At 33.8% G+C, this 6822-nt stretch overlaps 1 non-coding gene across 1 annotated transcript; it reads right to left on the reverse strand.

Annotated features, from left to right (window-relative positions):
- Positions 1–1630: 1630 nt before the first annotated feature.
- On the reverse strand, positions 1631–1737 carry LOC122752251. Its single transcript, XR_006356034.1, has one exon. It is a non-coding gene; the product is annotated as a U6 spliceosomal RNA (small nuclear RNA).
- Between the last annotated feature and the right edge of the window lie 5085 nt (positions 1738–6822).

Below are 6822 nucleotides of genomic sequence, written 5' to 3' on the forward strand. Positions count from 1 at the left end.
TCCCTGCCAAAATACTTTCCTTACTCATTCATCTTCCATGCATTTGCCAAGGGAATTTTCCTATAGGACAGGACTGACCATGATACCCCGCCCCCCACTCAATGAAATCCATTGGCTCCTTGTTAACTCTAGCATCAAATAATTTTTATCTTTATCTCATCATTTTAAAATTTCTATTTTCTTAGTTTAATAAGGTTCATAGTTAATATGAGTATATATACATAATTTATAAATAGCTAATTATACACATTTAGTGATAACTGCTTAAACATTTTATGGTGAGGGGTGATAGCAAACAGAAATACTGCCTATTGATATTTCGTGAACAGTGACAAGTTTTTTTCTAGACTACTGGCTATAGGAGGAGTGTAAACTGTAACAAGGGGGACACGTTTCTCTGTGTGATGCTAAATGACATACCTGACAACTTTCAATATTCTATTGATAACCATTTTTATTTGCATTAATCACAGCCATTATATATCACATTTCTATAGGCTTTATCCTCACTTGTAAATTCCTCCCTCATCCACCTTTTTCTTACTTTGTTCTTTGGTAATCTTTGCATCTTAGATATAGCATATGCAATGAGTTTTCAATGACTAACATTAGTTGAAGAAGTCTGTTAGCTCATATTTTTTAAAATACCTTTTAGAAGTGGCAGGTAAAAACGTCCAGATAACTCCTTAGGAACTGATCTTATTAACTCAGTTGTATTGACTGAGTCTGAGACAGAATGGTGCTTATGTACAGAATAAAATGGGGTTTGGTTTCCACTGTAAGGCCATCATACTTCAGCCTCATGCATTATCCTGGACATGTCTGTGGTGAGACCCAGAGGTTTACAGAGGAGAAGATTGCATTACTTACTAAATATGGAAAAGCCAGAGAGTACATGGCCTGAAAATGCTTAATCAGGCATATTACTTGTGTTCATGAATGACCATACATTACTAAATCAAGAATCCTTTACATGGTCTTCTTAAGGGTTGTAAGTTGGGAATGTATTTTTTCCTCAAGTGGTCTATATCGATCCCTTACTCAAACTCCAATGGATCCCTATCAAACACAAATTCATTTGAGGTTTGAAAGTCCATAACAACCTGGCCCCAATGAGGCTTTTTATACATTATTCTTCTTCCTGCATCCAGTGATCTAGCAGAAGAGCTCTGTTCTTCCTCAGACTCAATTCTGTTTCCTGCTTCCATGATCTTTACTCTAGCCATTATTATTGCTTGGAATGCACTATCTCTTCCCTTCTGTTTCTTAGAATCTTTTTTCCCCTTTAAGACTCAGACCAAACTTGTAGAAGTGAAACTAAATGAAAGACTGAGCCTATATTCATTTTGTTATTGTTTTTGTCTACTCTAACTGAAAGTCACATCCCCCCCACACACATATACAAACTTTGGGAAACCTATATTCTATGTGTAGAAGAAATATTTGTATTAAGACTGACTTATGATCCTTTGCTTGCATATTTATTTAATATATTTTTATTTGTAGTACAGCCAGTTATAGCCTAATGTCTTAGTTTCCTCCCCTTTCTCCTATATTTTGCAAAAAAAAATCATAAACTCAGAAATTTTATCAATATTGTTCACAACACATTCATTAGTTTCCAAACTGAGCAAAGGAGCCTAACTTCACAAATTTGTGTTTCATCTTTGTGCATGGGTCATGCCAATCTTCCCTGTATTGTTCCAATTTTAGTTTATGTGCTGCCAAAACAAGTACAAGAGGAGCCTAACTGAAAATAAAATTACTATATTCTAATGTCACTTATTATATGACAAGGTATCTTAACCTATTACATATGCACTTGTGTATATGCACATACATACATATGTACTCATATATACACACATACAGTATCATTATTTTTATATAACTACTTCCTTTGTTATACTATGAATTTTGTTTTATTCATTTAAAAATATTATTCTCCAAAGGTAACCATAGACTTCACCACACTGCCAAAGTATTCCATGATGAAAAAAAGCATTAAGAACTGCTTTTGGCGTATTTTGGTGTAATATATGAATCGGTCCATTATAGGTCTCCTACACACAATGAACATCTGGATGTGAAGGCATTGACATTCATAGTCAAATGAAGAGTATCAAAATTATTAGTCAGTAGCTAGGTTCAAATGCCCTGGCCAATTAGCACTCAGAAAATTAGCACTCCATTACCTCAGGTGCATTAGTTCTTTTAAATATTCGATTAGTTGGTTTATATGGCTTGGACAATTAGTTCTTTTAGATATCCAAGAATATTAAGGAGAAAGATTTCTCACTGATAAGAATCAACATCTAAAGTGCAGCTTTTCACCATATAAATACAGGAACAATTCAACATCAAACTGCACTGAGACTGAAGAAATCCTGTGACACTAACATGAATGTGGTTACTTATCTTATAATGAAGAAAGCAGGCACAGAATTAGAGCAAACTTTGCAGGCCCAGAGGAGTGTATCATTCATCAGGAAGTACTCAAGTTAGCCAACATCAGCTCCTGTACTACCAAGCACTCACTATCCATCTGAAATCTGGCCAGCTATAATTAATCTCTGTAATAATTCATATCCTTCAAAAAATCTAAGTGGAACATATATCAGTTGTGTGTTGTTTTGCTTTCACCTTTTAATAGCTTGGGGATAATGTTTACCACATAACAATTCATTTAGAGATTATCAGCTGCTAAATGTTGCTGGATGGGAAGAACAAAATCCAGCCTTATAACTCTTGGAATTATCCTGTGAATCAAGAAGAAAATGCCAGTCTCTTTATTGTCTTCTCTGACTCCTTAGCTACTAGTGTTCGACTCAAATTACTTTGTATTTGTCTTCTGTTTTAATACATATTTACATGTGTAAGTATAAGTATATATTATTGTACATGTATATGTGCATACACATATACATATCATCCTCCATAAAGGAATCTAAACTTTGAAATCAAGCACTGTTCTCTATTTGGTGTGGAATGCATGGAACATGAAATAAAGCAGTTACTTTAAAAATGCTTATTTATTATTTAATTTAATAGATCACCAATAATGCCATTTCTATCAATAATTATGTTCTCTCAATGTCTAAATTATTCCCAGGGGTGGTAAGAAGTCAATCAACATCTCCCCAAAACTTGGTCAATAGCAACCCATAGTCATTGAACCACTTATTTAGGACTCATCTACTTTGATGAAGAGAGACACTGTGGCATAGTAAATAGAGAGCTGTCTCCAAGCTAGTAAGACCTAGATTCAGATATCACCTCTGACACATCCTGGCTTTGTGACCTTGGTCAAGTCACTTACTTCTTAGCTTTTTTTTTTTCTTTTCTTTCTTTCTTTTTTTTTTTTGGTGGGGTAATAAGTGTTAAGTGACTTGTTCAGGGTCACACACCTAGTAAATGTCAAGTGGCTGAGGCTGGATTTGAACTCAGGTCTTCCTGAATCCATGGCTGGTTCTTTATCCACTGTGCCACCCAGCTGCTTCCTACTTCTTAGCTTTTAAAGTAAGTCTCAAAACTATAAATTATAGACAAGGTAACAAATCATGGTTAAGGAAACTTCCTCATCTGAGAGGGCCCAATATCAATGAAATTATAGGTCTAAGCTCTATCCTTTCTTTTATGGAAGAATACAATTCTGAGACATGCTTTTTTAACTGTTGCGATTATTTTATGCAAAGATGGGTAGAAGTTGCTCTGTCATATTTTATTTGTTATAAGATCATAAATTTAGAGCTAGAAGGAAACCTAGAGTGCTTCTACTCTAAACCTTCATGTTTACTTTTGAAGAAACGAAGTCCCAGAATGAAGTTAAGTGACTTGCCTAAGGACAATCAGCTAGTCAGTAGTATATACAGGATGTTAATTTACAACTTTTGATTCCATATCTTCTTACCATTGTGCAATGCCCTCTCTGAAAATGTGATACATCTGTGAAGAAGCTCTGCCTCTTCCTGACTCAAGCAAAACTTTCAGTTAATATATGCATCTAAATATTTGGGTAAATGCACACTGTGCCATTCTTGAGTTGTTGCTGAATTTGGCAAAAACTACTTTCCTCTTTGACCCATACACAAATTTGAGAGAAACAGGGTACCTCTCTTTAAGATAATTTGTGAAGTCAGAATCCAAATTTATGAAGCAGATTTTTTTTTTAAAAAGAAGTGAAAAAAATCACATTTCAATATTTCATCTTACAAAATGATTTCCTGCAAGGCTCCTTTTGAATAGTTCTCCAAGTGTGTTTGTAATAGGCTTCAATTTATAAAAACAAATTGATTAACACAGTATTTTTGGGAAAACAACTACTCTGTAGAGAGAAATTCACCTCTGCTAGATCCAAAAAAGAACCACAGACAGAGAATGGACTCCAGAGTCCAAATCTGCTAATTAAATACATTTCATGCAAAGGAAGGAAATAATCCCCATCATAACTTACATCATACAGCATGAATTCACGTTAACTTTCAATTTGGTTGACAACAGTGTATTGCATATAACCTTGTTAAAAATCAATCATGGCTCTGATGAAGCAGTTTAAATAAACAAAGCTATTATGAATGTCACTTCTTGTTAAGGGAAGATAGAAACAGAAAACCAGGGTAGACCACTGCATATGGTCAGGAGCTTTAAAAAGTAAGGGCCAATTAGGAAAGGCAAAAGCCTTTGATTTTATGTTTCAACCATCTGCTTTTGAACAGTGATTTTACATCTTCCAATGACTTCTCATCTTAAAAATTAACTTGACTTGAAGTACTTGAGCTACCAGAACATTTTATACCTAGAAGTCATAAAAAACATGTAACCTGTAATCTTCAGTTAGCCTGAATTGTGTCTTAAGGTTATCCAGTAGTTCTCATATCACTTAGTGCCATGCAATGAAAAAATGCATATATATGTATATCATTTTTATATACAAATACATACACAGGCTATATTTACATATATACAGATAACATAATTTTACATATTTATATAATATAATATATAATAAATGTTATACTTTTAAATAATTAATTTCCTTTGTTAATATTATTCATTTTATTTTATGTATTCAAACATATTTTTGGACTACCTGAAAACCATGATTAAAACACAACCTAGACATTATATTTTAAGAAATTAAAAAGAAAAACTCCCAATACCTCAGATTCAATGGGTAAAATAGAATTTGAGAGAATCCATGGATTATCTCCTGAAAGAGATCCCCAAAGTAAAACTTCCAGAAATGTTATAGCCAAATTCCAGAGCTCCAGGTCAAGGAGAATATCATGCAAACAGGCAAGAAGAAACAATTCAAATATTTTGGAGCCACAGTTAGAATTACACAAGATTTATCACCCTCCATTTTAAAGCAGTAGAGGACTTGGACTATGATAGTCCAGTGTGCAAAAGTACTAGGATTACAATAAAAACTAGACTACTTGGGAAAACTGAGTATAATTCTCTAGGGAGAAAATTAATATTTAATGAAATAGAGGATTCCCAAGCATTCCTGATGAAAAGACCAGAGTTGAACAGAATATAATGATATTCAAACAGAAGACTCGAGAAGTATAAAACAGCAAATATGAAAAAAAGTAATCATAAGGGACTCAATGAAATTACGTTATTTATATCCCTATATGGGATGATGATACATTTAAATTCTAAATATGTTGCCATTATTAGGGCAGTTAGAAGGAATCTATATAGGCAGAGGATATGGGTGTGAGTTGATTATGTTGGAATGATCTCTACAAATAGGATATAGGAGTGAGAAAGAGTGGATGCATCAAAAGAAGGAGGAAAGAAAAGGTAGAATGGAGCACATTTTCTCACATTAAAACAAGGTCAGCAAGGAAGAGCTTTTATAATGAGTAGAAAAAGAGGGGAGGGTCTTGGGCAATGCTTGAACTTTGCTCTCATTAGAATTGGTTCAACAAGTAAGGAATATGTACACATACTCAGTTGAGTATAGAAAACTATCTTGGCCTATAGTGGGCTAGGAAGAGAAGAGAATAAGAGATATGGAGAGTGATGATAAAGAGGAGCATGGATTAGGGGAGGCAGAGGTAGGAAGCAAGATAGATTTTCAGGAAGGAATATAATACAAAGAAAAAAGAATAAACAGGAAAATTAAATGGAAAGAAAGACATGCTTAGTGATCATAACTATGAATGTGAATGTGTTAAATAACCCATAGAACAGAAGTGGATAGCTGAACGGATTGGAAACTGGAATCCAATAATATGTTATGTATGAGAGACATGCTTGGGATAGAAAGACACACATAGACTTGAAATGAATGGCTGGAACATAATCTGTTATGTTGTAGCTGAAGTGAAGGGGGTAGAGGTATCAAATGTGATATCAGACAAAGTAAAAGCAGAATTATATCTAATTGAAATAGCTAACCAGGGAAAATGTTTTGCTCAAATGTACCATAGACAATAAAATAATGAAAAAAAATGTATAGCAAGTCTCTCTGATAAAGGCCTGATTCTTCATATATGTTTAGAACTGATTCAGATTTATAAAAAAATAAAAGCCATTCCCCAAATGATAAATGGTCAAATAATATGAGCAGGTAGTTTGCAGAAGAAATCAAAGCTATCTATAATTCTAAATTATTATTGATTAGAGAAAGCAAATCAAAACAACTCTAAGGCACCATATCATACCTTTCAGAAATGACAAATTCTGGAGGGTATGAGGGAAAAGAACTAAGTTAATGAAATTTTGGTGGAGTAGTGAACTAGGCTAAAGATTCTGGAGAATAATCTGGAACTATGCCCACAGGGCTAAAAAATTGTGTGTACCCATTTA

This window comes from Dromiciops gliroides, chromosome 3, assembly GCF_019393635.1.
Source record: "Dromiciops gliroides isolate mDroGli1 chromosome 3, mDroGli1.pri, whole genome shotgun sequence".
Lineage (NCBI taxonomy): Eukaryota > Metazoa > Chordata > Mammalia > Microbiotheria > Microbiotheriidae > Dromiciops > Dromiciops gliroides.